Source organism: Giraffa tippelskirchi, chromosome X (genome assembly GCF_054371585.1).
Source record: "Giraffa tippelskirchi isolate mGirTip1 chromosome X, T2T-mGirTip1v1.2.pri, whole genome shotgun sequence".
Classification (NCBI taxonomy): Eukaryota; Metazoa; Chordata; class Mammalia; order Artiodactyla; family Giraffidae; genus Giraffa; species Giraffa tippelskirchi.
The window spans coordinates 31286144-31308266 of NC_137289.1; the positions used below are offsets into that span (position 1 = coordinate 31286144).

At 40.6% G+C, this 22123-nt stretch overlaps 1 long non-coding RNA gene across 1 annotated transcript in view; it reads left to right on the plus strand.

The window, feature by feature from the left end:
- LOC145536197 (uncharacterized) overlaps positions 1 to 15347 on the plus strand; it is a 79531-nt gene extending 64184 nt beyond the window's left edge. The window contains exon 3 of the long non-coding RNA XR_014075697.1: positions 14960 to 15347. This is a non-coding gene — a long non-coding RNA (uncharacterized LOC145536197). The remainder of the gene's footprint in view (positions 1 to 14959) is intronic.
- Positions 15348 to 22123: the final 6776 nt, after the last annotated feature.

Sequence of the window (22123 nt, forward strand, 5' to 3'; positions counted from 1 at the left end):
TAGGGTAAGTGCTCTATAAAACATGCTAGCTGTAAAGTTCCATCTGTAAATAGGAGTTAACCAAGCCTTACAGAGGTGTAAAAGAAAGGAGTATTTAATTTCAGCTGCAACAGATCATTGGAAGGCAACTGGTGCCTCAAATTCAATCACTATTCTAAACAGCCCCGCATCTGTATATGGGCATGGGTAATCCATATGAACAGATCAGGAGCCTCCAGAGCTCAATGGTAGCACCCAAGCAGAATGAAAATGAATCCAGCACACTGCCGTATGCTGGATGGAACTCTCAAGAGGACATATTGGGATGGGTTATTAAGATCACTTGGTGAAGCGGGACCTTGTTCAGGATGTGTGGACCACCGTGGCCACTATGGGCAAGACCGTGTACCCCAGCAGGGTGTAAGGAGCTTGTTTTTGAATGAGGACTGACGCAGAGGCTCTTTGCTGTGAGTTCAAGGTGTAATAATCATAGCTCATATATATTGAGCACCTCCTATGTGCCAAGCATTGAGCTAAGGACAGAGTACATCTTGAGTTATCATATTGTGATGAAGCCAACTCTATTTTGCCTTTTTCTACTGTTCATGGGGTTCTCAAGGCAAGAATACTGAAGTGGTTTGCCATTCCTCCTCCAGGAGGAGAGAGGAAGAGAAGGGGACAACAGAGGATGAGATGGTTGGATGGCATCACTGACTCAATGGACATGAGTTTGAGCAGACTCCAGGAGACAGTGAAGGACAAGGAAGCCTGGTGTGCTGCAATGCATGGGGTCACAAAGAGTTGGACACAACTTAGCGACTGCACAACAACAACCCTATTTATCTGATTAAGAACACGTGTTTTGAAGTTATACAAGCCACTGTTTATTTTACATTGGATAAGTTAATTCAGCTTTCTGAGACCCAGTTTCCTAATCTGTAAAATAGAGATCATAATGCCTACCTCAGAGAGTTGTCATGAGAATTAAGTCAATGAATTTAATAATAAGGCAGTTAATACTATACCCATGGCTTCCCTGGTGGTCCAGTGGTTGAAAATCCACCTTGCAATGCAGGGGACACTGGATCGATCCCTGGACAGGGAGGATCCAACATGCCACAGAGCAACTAAGCCCATGGGGACAACTACTGAGCCTGAGAGCACCTAGAGCCCATGCTCTGCAACAAGAGAAGCCACTGCAACGAGAAGCCCACACATCACAACTAGAGAGTAGGCCGCACTCACCACAAATAGAGAAAGCCCGCACACAGCAATAAAGACCCAGGACAGCCAAAAATAATTTAAAATAAATAAAATTTTTAAAGTAAACAAAAAATACTATACCCAGCACATAGGAAATGTTCAATAACTGATAATATTGTTGTCATATTTTTCTACTGAAAGTTCAGCATGGATCATTCTTTTGACTTCTAGGAAATAGTACTAGAAAGTCCATTCTAGGCATAACAAGTTACCCTAAAATTTAGAAGCTTAGAATAACACATTTATTATCTCGCTGTTTTTGTGGGTCAAGAATCCAAGCATGGCTAAACAGGGTCTTCTGCTCCAGTGTTTCTCACAGGCTATAATCAAGATATTGACCATGGCTGGGGTAGCATCTCAAGGCTTGACTGAGGGAGGATCACTTCCAAGCTCATTCATGTGCTTGTTGGCAGGACTCAGGTCTTCACAGGCTGTCAGCAGGAGTTTCCTCACTTGCTATTGGCTGGAAGCCATGCTTGGTTCCTTGCCAAACAGATTTCTCCAACATGGCATCTTGTTTTGGCAAAGCCAGCAAGAGAGAGAGACAGCTAGCAAGATGGAAGTCACAGTCTTGTAACCTAGTCACAGAAGTGATACCCCACCATTTTGGCTGTATGCTATTCCTTAGAAGTAAGTCACTGGATCCAGCTCAAAGAGGATTACGCAAGGGCAGGAATACCAGGAGCTGGGGGTCACTGAGAGCCACCTTAGATGTTGTCTTCCACACTGAGAAAAGTAATAAACACAAGAGTCAAAGAGAAACTCTTAAAATTCTTTGGTATACAAAATTAAGATTCAGAGTGAACTGTGAAAATAACTATAGGCTATTAAGGGAACAATTAATAAGGAAAGATATTACTAGGTTCTTTGGAGGTTTTGTTTCCCTAAATGATAATAAAAGAATTGGGGTTTTGTTTGTTTATTTGTTTTCTGATGAATGTGTAGCTTATTCATTTCATAATAAGATTTTCACAGGGAACTGTATACAAAACCCTGTAATAACCTATAATGGAAAAGAATCTGAAAAAGAGTGTTTGTGTGTGTGTGTGTGTGTGTTTGTGTGGAGAGAGAGAGAGAGAGAGAGCTTCCCTGGTGGCTCAGATGATAAAGAATCTGCCTGCAATGCAGGAGATACAAGTTTGATTCCTGGGTCAGGAAGATCCCCTGGAGAAGGAAATGGCAACCCACTCCAGTATTCTTGCCTGGAAAACTCCATGAACAGAGGAGCTTGGCAGGCTACAAAACACTGGGTTGCAAAGAGTCAGACACGACTGAGTAACTAACACACACGCACACACATATATACATACACACATATACATATATATGTACAACTGAATCACTTTGCTGTATACCTGAAACTAACACAACATTGTAAATCAACTATACTTCAATTTTTAAATATATTAAAAAATAAAGAAGATTCTAATCATGATCATACCCATTTTACAGATGAGGAAACTGTGGCTCAGAGAGAGCTTACACTGGGTCCTTAAAGAGTAAAGTTGTATTGGAATCCAAGTCTGTTCAACTCCAAAATCTCTTTTTCTGCTATATCTAGTTGCCCCCCCCATATTTAGCAAATTAGTGTGATTTGTTCCAATTTAGTGTTCATGTTTTAGTTTTGTTCAACATCTTACTTTTTACTATATACTTTTTACTATGGGCTTCCCTGGTGGCTCAGTTGGTAAAGAATCCGCTTGCAATGCAGGAGACCCAGGTTCAATCTCTGGGTGGGGAAAATCCCCAGGACAAGGAAATGGCAACTCACTCCAGAATTCTTGCCTGGAAAATCCCATGGACAGAGGAGCCTGGCGGGCTACAATCCCTGAAGTCGCACAGAGTCAGACAAAAATTAGCAACTAAACCACCACCACCATATATATACCCTACCTTTACCTCCCACACTCATAATCCTTGTTATAAACTTTTTCCTCTCCCAAACTGATAGTTTTTGTTTAGAAATTTAACACCAATTCTTTATAGCTTAGAGCAAAACATTTTTTTAAATAAATAGATGATTTTTTTGTGTGTTCCTGTGGTTCTCAGGTGCTAGGTGATATTTTGTTAATTCTTTTCTGAAAGTAAAAATACTAGTCAGGATTTCTATTTTCTACCATTCTGGACCACACCAACAATCTTTGCCAGTTTGTAGGAAACTAGATTTTCAGTATAATTCAAAAATTTGTACACGCTAAGAGTGCAGAGCACCTTGGTACTGAAAAGCAAAAGTGGAGAACAAAGGGATTTATCATGGGGGTAACCCACACTGCATTACCAGGATTTTTTTTAAAGCAAACAAAGCAAATTTTGCAAGCATACCTACAGCCATCATTGACTGAAAAGCCAGTGTATATACACAAGGAACTAAGCTCATTAGCTACTGAGCAGGATACAGCCCTCTATAAAACATAGGAGATTCCTATGTCTCAGGGAGCAGAGCTGTTCAGCCTGTACCCAAGTGAGCATTAGTTCCTCCAAGAAGACATTTCCAGATGGAGTCACTTCCTATCCAGATTAACTGCTTGAAACTACAGGATGAATTCTTTACATCACCAGGTTTTTCATGGGTATATAAAACATCATATCCATCCCGTCCTCACCTGTGTTTGGATCTTGGCGATGGTGTTATTCGCCAAGGCAGGATTTCTCAGTTAGACTGGAGGCATCAGTATGTATCACATGCTTCCACTTATCTTTGAAGGGTATATATGGAGCATTATAGCTCAGATTATTTCTGGAAGGGAACGCAAAAAAACATAACATTTGCCTCTAGAGAGGGGAGGGTTGAGAACTGTGGAACTAGGGTAGGTAGGAGAGGAAGACTCACTTTTCACTGTATGATCTTTTGTATAATTTGAACTTGTTACTATATTTATGTATTACTGTTTTGCCTAAAATACTTCAAATAATTTTTAAAGATTCAAGAAACAAATCAGGAGTTCTTAACTAGGCATGAAATCAGAAGTTCTTATAGAGCTTTTGGCAAAAAAACATGTAGAGGCAGTTTAACCTTAATAGGTGGGACTGGGACTCTGGAGGCAGATTACATGGGTTTGAATATCTCCACCACTGGGCAAGACATGGGGGAAATAATTTGACCTCTCTAAGCCTCAGTTTCGGAGAAGGCAATGGCACCCCACTCCAGTACTCTTGCCTGGAAAATCCCATGGATGGAGGAGCCTTGGTAGGCTACAGTCCATGGGGTCGCTAAGAGTCGTACACGACTGAGCAACTTCACTTTCACTTTTCCCTTTCATGCACTGGAGAAGGAAATGGCAACCCACTCCAGTATTCTTGCCTGGAGAATCCCAGGGATGGCGGAGCCTGGTGGGCTGCCGTCTATGGGGTCGCACAGAGTCGGACACGACTGAAGTGACTTAGCAGCAGCAGCAGCAGCAAGCCTCAGTTTCCTCCTCTGTAAATGGTGACTCTGTGGTAAAACCTGCTTTTCTGAGAACTAGGATGAAAGGAGGAGACTTTAGCAAGAGGTGGTCCTTCCTGGGACTTGACTCAATGGGTAAAGCAAGGGAAAAGGTGGTTCTGATCCATCATCCCACATTTCCATGTTGGGTCTATGGATCTGAAATTAACAAATGATAATAATGAGACCTGTTTCACTGAAGCCTCATTTGCTTTCTACAGTAGTCTCTATTGCCTTTCAGTTCAGTTCACTTCAGTTCAGTCGCTCAGTCGTGTCTGACTCTTTGCGACCCCATGAACCGCAGCAAGCCAGGCCTCCCTGTCCATCACCAACTCCCGGAGTCCACCCAAACCCATGTCCATTGAGTCAGTGATGCCATCCAACCATCTCATTCTCTGTCGTCCCCTTCTCCTCCTGCCCTCAATCTTTCCCAGCATCAGAGTCTTTTCCAATGAGTCAGCTCTTCACATCAGGTGGCCAAAGTATTGGAGTTTCAGCTTCAACATCAGTCCTTCCAATAAACACCCAGGACTTTTACTTTGCTTCAAATTGGACCACTGTCTTTCTAGTCTTACGAGCACATTGGTGGTGATGAAAAATTGTAGAACACTATTTGCCATTAATTCCTTGAGTATTAGAAGGCATGCTTGGTTATCTGATGTTAGAGCAGAAGAAAGGAGTGGAATGAATTGAGAATTGGGCAAACCTCCACACAGCTGGCCAGAAAAGTCCTAAGTACCATGCTGCCCCTTCTACCCTTCTCCTGCATCCATGCTCCAAATCCAGGGTGCCAAAGCTAATCCATCTGCATTGGATTCTCAATGAGGTTCCACTCCCTGCATCAGTTTCACAGCATCATCTTTTAGAATTTAAAATAGCTCAGCTGCAATTCTATCAACTCCACTAGCTTTGTTCATAGTGATGCTTCCTAAGGCACACTTGACTTCACATTCCAGGATGTCAGGTTCTAGGTGAGTGATCACACCATCGTGGTCATCTGGGTCATGAGGATCTTTTTTGTTTAGCATTTCTGTGTATTCTTACCACGTCTTCTTAATATCTTCTGCTTCTGTTAGGTTCATACCACTGCTGTCCTTTATTGTGTCCATCTTTGCATGAAATGTTCCCTTGGTATCTCTAATTTTTCTTGAAGAGATCTCTAGTCTTTCCCATTCTACTGTTTTCCTCTATTTCTTTGCATTGATCACTGAGGAAGGCTTTCTTATCTCTCCTAGCTATTCTTTGGAACTCTGAATTCAGATGGGTATACCTTTCCTTTTCTCCTTTGCCTTTCACTTCTCTTCTTTTCTCAGCTGTTTGTAAGGCCTCCTCAGACAACCATTTTGCCTTTTTGCATTTCTTTTTATTGGGAATGGTCTTGATCACCACATCCTATACAATATTACAAACCTCCATCCATAGTTCTTCAGGCACTCTGTCTGTCAAATCTAATCCCTTCAATCTATTTGTCACTTCCACTGTATAATCATAAGGAATTTCATTTAAGTCATACCTGAATAGTCTAGTGGTTTTCCCTTTCTTCAATTTAAGTCTGAATTTGGCAATCAGGAGTTCATGATCCGAGCCACAGTCAGCTCCTAGTCTTGTTTTTGCTGACTGTATAGAGCTCCTCCATCTTTGGCTGCAAAGAATATAATCAATCTGGTTTCAGTATTGACCATCTGGTGATGTCCATGTGTAGAGTCGAAGAAGGTGTTTGCTATGACCAGTGCATTCTCTTGGCAAAATTCTGTTAGCCTTTGCCCTGCTTCATTTCATATTCCAAGGCCAATCTTGCCTGTTACTCCAGGTATCTCTTGACTTCCCACTTTTGCATTCCAGTCCCCTATAATGAAAAGGACATATTTTTTGGGTGTGAGTTCTAGGTCTTCACAGAACCGTTCAACTTCAGCTTCTTCAGAATTACTGGTCGGGCAGAGACTTGGATTACTGTGATACTGAATGGTTTGCCTTGGAAACAGAGATCATTCTATCATTTTTGAGACTGCACCCAAGTACTGCATTTCAGATTCTCTTGTTAACTATAAGGGCTACTCCATTTCTTCTAAGGGATTCTTCCCCACAATAGCAGGTATAATGGTCATCTGAGTTAAATTCACACATTTCAGTCCATTTTAGTTGGCTGATTCCTAAAATGTCAATGTTCACTCTTGCCATCTCCTGTTTGACCACTTCCAATTGACCTTGATTCATGAACCTAACATTCCAGGTTCCTATGCAGTATTGTTCTTTACAGCACCAGCCTTCACTTCCATCACCAGTCACATCCACAATTGGGCATTGTTTCCACTTAGGCTCCATCTCTTCATTCTTTCTGGAGTTATTTCTCCACTCTTCTCCAGTAGCATATTAGGTACATACTGACCTGGGGAGTTCATCTTTCAGTGTAATATCTTTTTGCCTTTTCATACTGTTCTTGGGGTTCTCATATCCCTAGGTCCCTCCTTCCAATCTGAGTCAGAATCTCCAAAGAGTAGAAACAGAGCTTGTAATTATTATCGCTAATAGCTATTGAGCATTTGCTTGTGTGCCAGACACTATGCTAAGCGGTTTACATGTATTATCTCATTTAACATGTATTATCTCATTTAATCCTCACAACCTTCATAAGAGTTCAATACTACTATTATAACCATTTACAAAGGTCCATGACTATTTTCAGGGGCTTCCCAGGTGGTGCTAGTGGTAAAGAACCCACCTACCAGCGCAGGAGACATAAGAGATGCAGGTTCGATCCCTGGATTAAGAAGATCCCCTGGAGTAGGAAATGTCAACCCACTCCAGTATTCTTACCTGGAGAATCCCATGGAAAAAAGAGCCTAGTGGCCTACAATCCATAGCATTGCAAAGAGTTGGACACGACTGAAGCAACTTAGTGCACACACACACACAACCATTTTCACTATGTTCCTTGTTAAGCATCTATCTTCAATATCCTCCCTTTATCCAGTTGAAAACAAATGCTCTTTTGTATGGCCCAAACTGCTGGGATTTTTTTTCCCCTAATCACACCCATTTTGTGATACTGCTTCCTTGGTGGAAATTACAGCCTTTTCTCAGTCCAAGATGCAATATCCAAGCACACAGACCTGCATGCCCTACATTGTTTCCCTATCTTGCTCAATGTCCTGTAGAACTCACAGTGAGGCTGCTTGGAACATTAGACCTGAAAAGAAATTCTCCCTTTTCACTGGCAAAGTATTTAATACGGGAAAGGCAGAGGCCGTGAGACTCTTGAAGGCAAAGGGGTCTTCTTGGTTTTACAGTAGCAATACACATCACCTTCCTCAACTGGTTATTTATAATAAGAAGAACAGGTAACATTTATTGAACACCTTATTATGTTCAGAGGGCTTCCTAGGTGGCTCAGTGATAAAGAATCTGCCTGCCAATGCATGAGATGCAGATTCAATCCCTGGGTTGGGAAGATCCCCTGGAGAAGGGAATGGCAACCCACTCCAGTATTCCTGCCTGGGAAACCACACAGACAGAGGAGCCTGGCGGGCTACAGTCCATGGGGTCGCAAAGAGTCAGACACAACTGAGCATGAGGCTTCCCTTCCCTATAATCTTGTAAGACAAGTATTATTATTATCCCCCCATTTCATGGTTGAAAAGACTGAGGCCAGAAAGGCAAAATGATTTGCCAGTGATGACTTAGCTGTTCGTTTATGGAACAGGAATAGAATTCAGTTCTATCCAACTCCAAAATTGACATATTTAACCACTCAGTCTCTAATGCCAAGACCAAAAGAAGAGATATGATTGGACTTGTCTAAAATTGTGTATGTGAGGGTTTGGGAGATTTTCTGTGTATTTGTATATAAAAAGGAAGAAGATTTTATTTTCCAGTCTATTTGGTCTCAGGAAGCAAATGCTGTGAATTAGTAGCATTAGTAGATTTCTGGCCTGGCCAACTGATATGTGTCAAAATAAAAAATCAATATGTTAGATCTACTGTCTTTTTATCAAATAATATAAAGAAGTAATTTCTCCCTTTAAAGTAAGCGTCTGAAGAGATTACCCAGCACCCAGTTCCTTCTAAGGGGTGGAATCCCACTCTTGGTATCATCTCTAAAGCCCACATTTCTGCCTTGGTAGGGTAGATAGCCAGATCTTTTAGCCCCAGTAATGAAATAGACATCAGTAATTCTGACATTCTCTGCTCTGCTCAGATATCCTTCAGTCCTTTCTCCTTCTTTTCACTAGATACCTTGAAAATGTTCCCCCAAATACATTTCAGTTCCCCCAAACACAAAGCCTTCTTCCCAAACACCCATGATCAAATTGCTATCAGTGACCAAAAAAAAAACCCAACCTCACAGATAGATGATTTTATTTGTAAAACAGAAATGCAGACACAGACATGGAGCACAAATGTATGGACACCAAGAAGGAGAAGGGGAATAGGATGATCTGGGAGGTTGGGATTGACATGTATATACTATTATGTGTAAAATAGATAACTAATGAGAACCTACTTATAGCTTAGGGAACTCTACTCAATACTCTGTGGTGACCTAAATGGGAAAGAAATCCAAAAAATTAGGGGATACACACACACACACACACACACACACACACACACACACACAGCTGATTCACTTTACTGTATAGTAGAAACGAACACAACATTGTAAAACAACTATACTCCAATAAAAATTAATTTTTAAAAAACCTTGATCAGTACATGTTACTACTTTTTGAGGGAAATACAGGTAACTAAAATCGGTTCCCTTACAGCCAACAACTCTGTTCATAGTGGGGAACCATATATGGCCTCTCTGAGAGAGAGGAAAGAGGTAAACAGAATTCTCAGAAGCACAGAAATACTTCCCTCTCAAGCTACTCTCCCTCACATGACTGAGCTGTCAGGGCTAGAAGCAGAGGCAGAAGGTGGGCTACGTATGAAGAAACTAGCTTTCCCATCAGAGTTAAGCAAAGGGGAATTCGTGCCCAGTGCAACCAGATACTCAAGTGCTCTCTCCATTTTGCTCTCTCACTCTGCAATTTTTCTTCTATTTTTAGACATTTTCTGTGTGGCTCTAACACACACAGGCTCACACACACATCCTGCTCCATAGCTTCTCTGTCTCTGGCTCCACTCTGTCAATATGACTTCCAGTTTGCCAGTGCAACTACAAAGAAATACCATAGATATGATCTACATTTGCATACAGATCAGAAACTGCTCCATTTTTTGTACATATAATCACAGACACACACACACATACCCCAACACCTACATCTCCTTTAGGGATATCTCCCTTTTCACAAAAGGATGCTCCTGAAAATTCAGCAAATATGAAAATTTTTATAGGTGAAAGTCAATTTTAACTCTAATTTTAATGACTTTCTTAAGTCATTTTCATGCTTACAAGCTTTTATTACAGTAAATAAAATTTTCATTGATAGTGGGCACAAAAAAACAAATAAAACATGGATGAAATGCTTTGCAAACTGTAAAACATTACCAAATACTAGTTATCATCATAATTCACTAAGCATGTAGGAGTGATAATGGGTACAATTTTAAAGGCTTTGCTGTAAGCCAGTATTACAATATGATTAATCCTTCCTTAATGTAAACATTTATACAAATGGATTAGAATACATTGAATACAATGTTAGTCTCATTACATTGGAGCAAATCTACTTACATTAGACTGTGATTGCTCTTCATTTCTATTATATCCAAATTGGATTATAATTTTTTTTAAACAAAGATGGGTATGGCATTAAAAGACAAAGCACTGAATGAAAAGGGGTTTTAATTTCTTCTCTATTATCAACTGACTGTTTTCCATTGCTCCAAGTTCCTCATATGTATTTTTTTAAGTGGTCATAATACCATCCTGCCTATTTAATAATATATGTGAAGACAAGACTTCCCATATAAAGCATAAGGCAGTGTACTAGGCAGAATTCTGAAATGACCCCCTGGTATGCATATATCTTCTCTCAGTTACTCACACACAAACCTAGGTGCTGCTTAAAGAGATTTTGCAGATATAATTACAGTTCCAAATCAGTTGATTCTAAAATGAGGGGATTATCTGAGTGGACCTGACCTATGACATGAGCCTTTAAATCTGAGATTTGATTTCTTTCATCAGTGTCTTATAATTTTCTGTATACAGCTCCTTTGTCTCCTTAGGTAGGTTTATTTCTAGATATTTTATTCTTTCTGTTGCAATGGTAAATAGGATTGATTCTTTAAATTCTCTTTCTGATTTTTCATTGTTAGTGCATAGGAACGCAAGTGATTTCTGTGTATTAATTTTGTATCCTGTGGCTTTACTAAATTCACTGATTAGCTTTAGTAATTTTGTGATAGTATCTTTAGGTTTTCTATGTATAGTAGCATGTCATCTACAAACAGTTTTACATCTTCTTTTCCAATCTGGATTCCTTTTATTTCTTTTTCTTCTCTGATTGCTGTTGCTAGGACTTTCAAAACTATGTTGAATAACAGTGGTAAGAGTGGGCACTCTTGTCTTGTTCCTGATCTTACAGGGAAGAAATCAAAGATGACATAAACAGATGGAGATATAGTACATGCTCCTGGGTTGAAAGAATCAATATTGTGAAAATGATTATCCTACCAAATGCAATCTACAGATTCAATGCAATCCCTATCAAATTACCAATGGCATTTTTCACAGATCTAGAACAAAAAATTTCACAGTTCGTATGGTAACGATACGAATAGCCAAAGCAATCTTCAGAAAGAAGAATGGAGCTGGAGGAATCAACCTTCCTGATTTCAGACTATACTACAAAGTTACAGTCATCAAGACAGTATGGTACTGGCACAAAAACAGATATATAGACCAATGGAACAAGATAGAAAGCCCAGAGATAAACTCACGTACCTACGGGCACCTTATCTTTGACAAAGAAGGCAAGAATGTACAATGGGGAAAAGATTGTCTCTTCAATAATTAGTGCTTGGAGAACTGGACAGCTACATGTAAAAGAATGAAATTAGAACACTTCCTGACACCATACACAAAGATAAACTCAAAATGGATTAAAAACCTAAGTATAAGACCAGAAGGTATAAAACTCTTAGAGGGAAACATAGGCAGAACACTATGACATAAATCACAGCAAGTTCCTCTATTACCCACCTCCAGAGGAATGGAAATAAAAACAAAAATAAACAAAAAATAAACAAGTGGGACCTAATTAAACTTAAAAGCTTTTGCATAGCAAAGGAAAATATAAACAAGGAAACTATAAACAAGACAACCCTCGGAATGGTAGATAATATGAGCAAATGAAACAACTGACAAAGGATTAATTTCCAAAATATACAAGCAGCTCATACAACTCAATACCAGAAAAACAAACAACCCAGCCTAAAAGTGGGCAAAAGACCTAAACAGACACTTCTCCAAAGAAGATTTACAGATGGCTAATAAACACATGAAAAGATGCTCAACATTGCTCATTATAAGAGAAATACAAATCAAAACTACAGTGAGATATCACCTCACACTGATCAGAATGGCCATCATCAAAAAAAAAAAAAATCCACAAACAATAAATGCTGGAGAGAGCGTAAAGAAAAGGAAAACCTCTTGTACTGTTGGTGAGAATGTAAACTGATACAGCCACTATGGAAGACAGTATGAAGATTCCTTAAAAAGCTAGAAATAAAATTACTATATGACCCAGCAATCCCACTACTACGGATATACCTTAAAGAAAGCAAAATTGAAAAAGACACATGTAACCCAATGTTCTTTGCAGCACTATTTACAAAAGCTAGGACATGGAAGGAACCTAGATGTCCATCAACAGATAAATGGGTAAGGAAGCTGTGGTACATATATACAATAGAATAATACTCAGCCATAAAAAGGAATGCATTTGAGTCAGTTCTAATGAGGTGGATCAACCTAGAGCCTATTATACAGAGTGAAGTAAGTCAGAAAGAGAAAGATAAATATCATATATTAATGCATATGTATGTAATCTAGAAAGATGGTACTAACGAACCTGTTTGCAGAGCAATGGAGATGCAGACATAAAGAACAGACTTATGGACATGGGCTCGGCGGGGAGGAAGTAGAGGGTGGGATGAATGGATAAAGTAGAAGGGAAGCATATACACTACTATATGTAAAACAGATAGCCAGTGGGAATTTGCTGTATGACTCAGGGAACTCAAACTGGGGATCTGTAACAACCTAGAGGGTAGGAAGGGGTGGGAGGTGGGAGGGAGGTTCATGAGGGAGGACATACGTATACCTATGGCTGATTCATGCTGATGTATGGCAGAAACCAACACAATATTGTAAAGCAATTATCCTTCAATTAAAAATAAATAAAATTTTAAAAACTTTTTAAAAAAAAATCTGAGATTTTAAATACAAGACGGACTTGATGTGTGATTGCTGGCTATTCTACCACTCACCCAACTCACTTCTCCTCTTCGGGTGTGATTCTTTTTGTCATGTGACCAAATGGCAGATTCTTTCTTTGTGAAAGCAGGATGATATTGACATATTAACCATAATGGTTCCCATCCCCATTTCCTGTTATTCTTTTACTTTTCTCATCCCTTCCATCCATACTAGAGAACTCCCTGGGCCACTGAGAGGATGAATCAGATGAGAAGCACAAGAATTATATGCTAATAGGAATCCCTATGCCCTACCAGCCTGAGCCAATTTCTTGGGGATAACCACAGAACCCAACAGATAGATTTGGGGGGCTCAAAAGTAAACAGGATCCTGTGTGCCACGGCTAAGACCCTAAGACCTGGCACAGCCAGATAAATAAATATTTAAAAAAAAAAAGTAAAAAGGGCCTGTGCCTAACTTCCTGGGTGGATCCCAGAGAAGTGGCAAGCCCTGCAGAGTTAATCCTTACCAACATGTAAAAGGGGCAGTGTGATGGTTGTGTGATTAATCTACACAAAGGTGCTTGAGACAGCCTTGTGGGACTTCTCCAGAGAGGTGTGAAGTGCAAGCAGATGTTTCCTATGTATCCAGAAGTAGCTGAGAGAGAGCTGAAGTTGGAGGGACTTAGCCGTCAGGACAAGAAAAATTCAACAGTGGATGGATACCACAGTGGAAAGAAGAAACACCTCAAACACAGATGTCATCTACAGCTGGAGGCAGGGAGGGAGTTGGTACTCTAAATTCACTAAGGAAACCCTGAACTGACTGAGATTGCTCAAAGATAAAAAGACTGAAATTAAGTTTCTGCCCACTGGCTCAATGGAAGCTGAAAACAAATAGAGAAAAATATGTTCTATTTCTAGCACATGTAAGTAATATTAACTTGTAACCAAGCAGGATCCTATGGGGCCTTCCAAGAACAGACCCCTCCCCATCTCCTCTGCTTTACCTCCTCTCTGAAGTACCTAGACAATAGTATTTGATGCACATTTCCTGAGTTGTTTTACAGATGCTAAAACCTCCACCAAAGGGAAGAAATTAACTACCTGATGATCACAAGCACATACACCCCAGGCCTACCAAATGGAGCCTGAGGTTTGATGGTGTTACCCCTGTGACAGAGCCCTGTTACCGCACCATCAGCCAATCAGAGAACTGTGCACAAGCTGATCACAAACCCTGCAACTCCCCTTCCTCACTTGGCATTTTAAAATGCTCCCCTGAAACCGTGGGGGCATTCTGGTGTTTTGAGAAGTCGTTGCCCTGAACTCCCTGAAATAAACTTTGCACTTTCCTTCTCCACAACCTGGTGTCAGTAGATTGGCTTTACTGCACATGGGCAAGCAGACCCAAGTTCAGTAACCGACTGAGATTCATATCTACTATATTTGCTTCTGGTCGAGGCTCTTCATAAAGGAAGGAATTTGATGGCCCCAGTCTACATGCAAGACTGTGGGGTCACAAACCAGTGAGGATATTGTTGTGCCTGAAGGGTCAGGTACTCATCCCAGGTCCAATAAGGAAAAGTGAGTATGAAGTTCATTAGTAAAGGTTGCTGCTGCTGCTAAGTCGCTTCAGTCATGTCTGACTCTGTGCAACCGCATAGACAGCAGCCCACCAGGCTCCCCTGTCCCTGGGATTCTCCAGGCAAGAACACTGGAGTGGGTTGCCATTGCCTTCTCCAATGCATGAAAGTGAAAAGTGAAGTTGCTCAGTTCTGTCCGACTCTTAGTGACCCCATGGACTGCAGCCTACCAGGCTCCTCCGTCCATGGGATTTTCCAGGCAAGAGTACTGGAGTGGGGTGCCACTGCCTTCTCTGAGTAAAGGTTGGATGACTATAAAAGAACTCTCCTATAGATAAATAGGTTTGAAAGATGGTAACGATAACCCTATATGTGAGACAGAATAAGAGACACAGATGCATAGAACAGTCTTATGGACTCTGAAGGAGAAGGTGAGGGTGGGACGTTCTGGGACAATAGCATTGAAACATGTATATTATCATATGTGAAACAGAACACCATTCCAGGTTCGATGCATGAGACAAATGCTCAGAGCTGGGGCAATGGGATGACCCAGAGGGATGGGATGGGGAGGGAGGTGGGAGGGGGGTTCAGGATGGAGAACACATGTAAACCCATGGCTGATTCATGTCAATGTATGGCAAAAACTACTATAATATTGTAAAGTAATTAGCCCCCAACTAAAATAAATAAATTTATTAAAAAAAGAAAAGAAAAGAAAAGACAAATAGGAGGGATCTGATTGTCAGGGGCTTCCCTGATGGCTCAGTGGTAAAGAATCTGCCTGTAATACAGGAGACCCAGGTTGGGGTCTCCTGGGTGGGGAAGATCCCCTGGAGAAGAGAATGGCAACCCACTCCAGGATTTTTGCCTAGGAAATCCCATGGAAAGAGCAGCCTGGAGGGCTACAGTCCATGGAGTCACAAAGAGTCAGACACGACTAAGAGACTAAACCACCACCACCATCTGAGTGGTAAAATACGGTATAAAACTTCTAGAACTACATGAAGCAGAAAGAGCAATCAATTTTTAAGTAAAATTGAAAATAAAATAAAATTAAAAAAAAAGAAATCTTTGTGGCTTAACATAAAATGGTTTAATGATTTGTTTCAATGCTGAGAAATAAACATGAGTGACACGGATTGTAGGGTCTCATATAGATTGTGGGGTAGGGTGAGAGGAGGGCTCTGCTCCAGGCAGTTATTCAGATATGTGGGCTCTTTCCACTATGTGGCATCTTTTAGGGCCACTAAGTCCTCTGCCAGCTCCTATTCATCCAGCAGGCGGATTTTGAAGAGACAGTGAATGGACGAATACAAGGGATGTTTCAGTGGGCCAGGCTAGAAGTGGCACTCATCATTTAAGGACACATTTAAGTGGTGACAACTGTAACACAGTCCAATCTAGAGCAGGAGGGCAGGGAAGGGCATGTGGTACTACGCTTAGGAAGAAGAGGAGATGCAGACATCAATGAGCCCTGGGCACTAACCAGGCCATGAGGATGGATGAAGGGCCAAACCAAGGGGTGGTAGTAACTCTCCTTTCTCTCATTCCAAAAGGCTGTGTACAATGTTTTTCACTAAGTAGGTGCTTAAAGAGCAAAATCTATGGTAATAAGAATGTCCCTGAAAGAGTATCTGTTTTTAGAGTAGACGTTGCCAAGATAGATAAGTAACACTCTGGAGAAGACAGGAACAAGTGAAGTGCCTCATGCTAAAAGCTGCCTGACTGAAGGTTTCAGACTAAAGCAAAACGTGTGAGCAAGTCACTTGGAAAGCTGTAATTACAGACCCTGATTACAGCCATAATAAGCCACAAAGCTTGGAATTTTATCCTGTGTCAAAGCCTCCAGGTATGGAGCATTCTTGAATCTCATTTTTATCCTAAACAAAATGTGAAGAGACAACCACCAACAAGCCAGCCGAAAAAGTCAGAGTCCCCTGGATGAATTTTCACATTTTGCTCTTAAGGGAACACAGACCAGAGCACTCAGAAAGAACCATGGACATGTAAACCCCAACTTTCCAGAGTGCAAAATATTGACGAACCATATCTACAGTACGAATTCTGGTGTTTTCTTTTGTAAATTAAATCTCACTTTAAAAAACAAAACAATTTCCAGAAAACTATGAAAGTGTTACCAAAGCCAAGCTCACTCTGCTCACCGCATGACAGGCCAGTAAGTCGGGAAAACAGGTGTTGAAGCAAGGAATAGGGAGTGTATTTGGAAAGCCAGCAGATCAAAAAGATGGCAGATTAGTGTCTCAAAATAACCATCTTATGGGGTTCTGGATGCCAGTTGTTTTTTTTTATAGAACACAGAGAAGGAGGAGGTGAGGAAGTAAAGTAAAAAAGCAAATAAAGTAAAAAAGTAAAGTAACCTTGCAAATAACTCCTGGAATAGCCAGTCTGGGGTGGTAGGGATACTATGTTAATTTCTTCTTTTTTGCAGCCATTTCACAGATGGACAAGGTCAGAATATTACCCTGAACAAAGGCACTTCAGTTTAACATTCAGACAGAGGGGTAGGGGTCCCTGAAGTAGACCATTATGTATGGACAGTATCCTTTTAGTGAACAAAAGCAGCGAGAAGCAAAGGTTAAGGTAAAAGAAACAAATCCAACACCATAGTCAGATTTTGTTCTTCTCTGTAACAAAAATATTTAAGGTGTGTATGTATTCAAGTTACAAGTCAGGGAATTTGTGCAATTGTTACTTTTTTTTTCCCATTTGCCATGGGTTTTTAAAAGCTTAAGGTTACTCTAGGAATGGAGAAAAATATTAGGAATACTAATTTGTAGCTTAAAAAGATTATTTTTTAAATGTACAGAGATCTTCTTCCTTAAGGCTTTTAAGATTCTAATCTGAAAATCAGCTGTAACAGTTGCATTTTCATGGTTACAGGTATATATGGTCAGCCTGCGGTTAGCCAGAAATCCATTCTGTGAGCATTTTGTTTAAAAGAAGCTTTCCTAGAAATAATTATTAAATGAATAAATAATGAAATTGAACCAACTTGACTGCACATGACCCTGGCTGATCTATAGATCTAAATGTCTTCTGAAGCACGAATTGCCTGACATTTTATCTTTGGATGAATATTGCTGCCAATCAGTCACTTACCCTTTCAAATGTTGCATTCGTTTCCCCACAGGAAACTCGCTGAACCCCAAAATGCTAAGAGAAAACTAGGAGGATCTATATTCACAGGCTTTTAGGGGGTGTGTGAGGGTCCCCATGGAGGTTTTCTTCATGTTAAATGACTTCAGACAAATCCTGCTTGTCACTCAGACCAAGTTCATCTAAGACAAGAGGCTAGTCTCCTGATGAGGAAAAGTATTCTCTTTCTCAGGGAGTGACCTTGTCTAATTTGAAGGTCACAGTTTACCTCCTTCCTCTCTGTTAGAGTACTTGCTCAACGACTGAGATAAGTTATCTTTATTAGCTTAAGAGCAGATGTTGTTTAGAGCTCACAGAACAAGTTCTCCACAATAATGTCCCTACTGAGCATTCTGAAAATTCTCTCTCTTCTTCCATATAAACCTTTTACTCATTAAAAATCTATATTGATTTGACCTAAACTGTAATGGAGTACACACTGTTGCTCTTTTGGAAGAAGGATTTATTGAGCAAATAAACAGTAGGTTTATTACATAAGTAAGTTGGATGTGGGTTTTCATGAGCTCCAGTCTAGAAAGCACTTTCAACACACATTTCATTTTACCCTTATAATCATCCTTTGAAACAGGTTTTATTATCCCTATTTTACAGACAAGGATACTGGGGCTCAGAAAGGGAAGGTGACTTGCTACAGGTTTCACAGATTGGGTTGTAAATAAGGACACAGACATCATTGTCATCAACATCAACAACATTATTATTATAAATTAACAGCATTTAGTATATACTGACCAGTGATTATATAACAGGTATTTTATGAACTGTTTCACATGCATTACCGAATTTAATTTATATAGTCAGTCTGTAGATTAGGTATTATTATCTTTCCCATTTTACAGATGAAAACCAAGGTCTCGGAGAAATAGAGCAACTTGCCTGAGACCATATAGCTAATAAGTCTTAGGATATGTTTAACCTGTCTAAGAAAATGAACTGTATTTTAGAAATTTGGAAAATTCAGTTTTGAAACATAATTATCAATTAAATATAATTCTTATCTACTCATTTTAAAAAATTGGGGAGTGCTCTAGATGAAATATTAACAGTAGTCTGAGTTATCATAAGGTAGAAAAATGAATTTCTATATCAATCAATTTAGATTTTTCACCCCCCCCACAGCCCCCACATTTTGAGTGAATTAGTGGTACTTTATTATAGTTCTGGCATTTTGGAGGGATGAGAAACTTCGAAATTATAATTTGAAAAAGCATATTCTTATTGTAATTGCTTTGATTTGCTTTAAGTCATGATATTAATATATTTTGAAATTTCAAACTACATGGAAAAGGTGTGAGGTTTCATACATATCAAAAGGCAGTCAAAAGTTATCATTGCTATAGTTGATTCTCCTCTCCAATGCATACACACATACATACACACTCTCTCTTTCATTTCTGGTCTTCCCACCAGGGCTTGCAGGAAAGTGTGCAAACACACAGACAGACACACAAATAGTAACTCATAGCAAACTAAGCCCCTACTCTGTATCCACCAGCTCAGAACAGTAGAACATGTAATATTCCTCCTGGAGCAAACAATCTGACTGGAGGAACAAAACTCACACAAGAAGAACTGAGGGAATACTTAAAGCAACAAGTGCCACCCAATGGTCAATTCTTTTGGCTGTTCATCAGGATCATCTTGGGAACTTGTTATAATACAGGTACCCTAGCCACATCTTCAGAGATCTGTCTGCTCCAGGGAGTCTGGCTAGTGGAGAAATGGAATATTTCCTGCCCTATCAGTAAATTAAGGATGTCATAGTCACCATAGATTGCAGCCACCACAGATGGTGGGTTGGTGAGCCCTGAGGGAACCCAGGAAGGAAAGATCCCTGTCATCTAGCAGCCAACAGACTGCAGCCATTCCCTATGGTGAGCCCCAAGGAAATTCAGGATGTGAAAACACAGGATACTGCCTCCAGATAGCAGAGATGCATATCAAAGGGATGATGTCAGTGAGCCCAAACTCTTGCATCTTCCCATACATGAAAAAGTGCTAAATTCCTTAACTTGGGATATCTAATTTTCTTTAATTAACAATCATCTTTTGATGTTCAGACTATCTGCTCTTTGTTGTAAAAATCCTACATATTCTGGCTCCCCACCTTGCCTCCTCAGAGCAGTTCTCTCCGAGGAGAGAGTTCTCTCCGAGGGTTACTTGAGATGCTGCCTCCCAGATATAAAGTCCTAAAATTTTCAGTAGAATAAAACATAACTCAACTTTTAGGTTGTGAATAATTTTTAGTCAACACCAAGTATAGCTCAAATTCAGTTTGAGAAAGGCTTATTAATGCTGTGGACAGAACCTGAGAATATGGTTTTGTTAGGTAGTTGGAATAGGGAAACAGAGTCCAAGATGATGGTCAGAGGAAGCAGCAGCCAGGAAAAAAAAAAGGATGCAACGGACCAGAGTAAGACCCTCAGGTGGAAAAACACACCCCCTTCCCTGATTGGTCCTGGGCATAACCAATCAGACAAATGCTGGTACAATCCCCTATTTTGCATAGGGACCTACTGGAGGGAGGAAACAAAGGGATATAAAAGAGGAAAGCCAAACCGGGACAGGGCCACTCTTTCATGGATTTGTCCACTCTCATGCCTGGAGAGTGTACTGCTTGCCCCTCGCCCAATAAATCTTACCTGTTTGAGCTGAACACTGGTCTATCATTTCAATTCTTTGCTACAATGAGACAAGAACCAAAGAAGAAGAACCGACCTGATGGTTTCTTAATGTCTTGTTTTCAAAACAGGGCCAAATGGCAAACAAGGTCACAAGTCAATACAGAGGGCATATTCACCCAATTGGCAGAAGAAACAAATCTGGGAGGACTAGTGACAGAAACTAACCGTAATAATCTGTCTGGGATCCTATGAACAATTGGTCAAGCAGAATGCCTTGAGTGCCACCACGTGCCTCACGCTCCTGCAGTAGAAAATAATACCCATGCCTACTTGCACATGTGCACAAAAGGACAGTCATCCTCACACCACACACAGATAGGTATTCTGCTGCCAAGGCGAGTCCCTAGTGTCTGTGACACAGTAGAGAATTGTTTGCCACTCTGCCTGGCCACATGGCAGCAAGCCCCTTCTGCTCGCAAACCTCCAAAATCCTATATGGACCTCGCATGTAAAATCCCTGAGGCTGTCAGGCCTCCAGAGGATCCTGCTATGCACATGGGAGAAGATAGGAGACCAGATGTGCTGGTCACAGAGACAGCCTCCTCCTGCCTCAAAGAAGGACTTACTGCCTAGCTCCCAGGAATGAAGTTAGCAGACAACCTCCTCAGCTACAGACAGTGGCCTCACCTGAGATCACATCCATCCAGGGATTACCTGCATCCAATGACTGCGTGAGGCAGTGGTGTAAAACTGCCAAACCATTGCAGACCTACACAGGACAGCTCTGATGGACAGTCCTTGCTCCAGAACTTCCCCATCAGATTGACCAACACTTTGACTGGCTTATCTCGCAATTCAACTTCTGCCTTGGCCCAATCCTGCTTCTCTCCTTTCACTTCATGGGTATTAAGTCCCTAATAAATAGCTTGTACCTCAAACTCTGTTTCAGCATCTGCTTCTAGAGAATCCACCCTGTGACACCAGATCAGACCAGTTCAGTGTCAAGGCCAAGTGTACTTGGAAGAGAAAAAGGCAAGGGACTTCTGGGGCCCTTGGTTAGGGCTACCAACACCTTGATTGTCTCCAAGAGGCAGAAATTTGCTTCTCTATGGCACTAAGAACTATGTACCTAGGTTTGCCCAGGTCCCTGGTACTGATGACAGAAAAGCAGAGGGAGGAGGCCTTGTCCCTGGGGAGAAATAGCCATCAATATAGAGGAATAGTTAAATGCATTAGAATACACCATTACCCAGGTGATGCTAGTGGTAAAGAACCTGCCTGCCAATGCAGGAAACATAACAGACACAGGTTCGATCTCTGGGTTGTGAAGATCCCCTGGAGGAGGGCATGGCAACCCACAATATTCTTGCCTAGAGAATCCCATGGACAGATGAGCCTGGCAGGCGGTCCATAGGGTCACAAAGAGTTGGACACGACTGAAGCAACTATGCATGCACATATAAAATGTCTACTTTGTGGATTCTCCATAAAAACAGTTATAGAGTACTGGCTAAATGCATTAGAATAATCCACAGCCCTTAAAAAAGAAAGAGGTAAAAGCATATTTTCTGACATGAGAGAGTGTCCAAAATACATTGTTATCTGAATTTTAAAAACCAAGTTTTAGAACAGCTTTTGTAATATGATGCCATTTTAAAGTTAACACAGTGTAGTCCCATTTTGAATAAATTTAG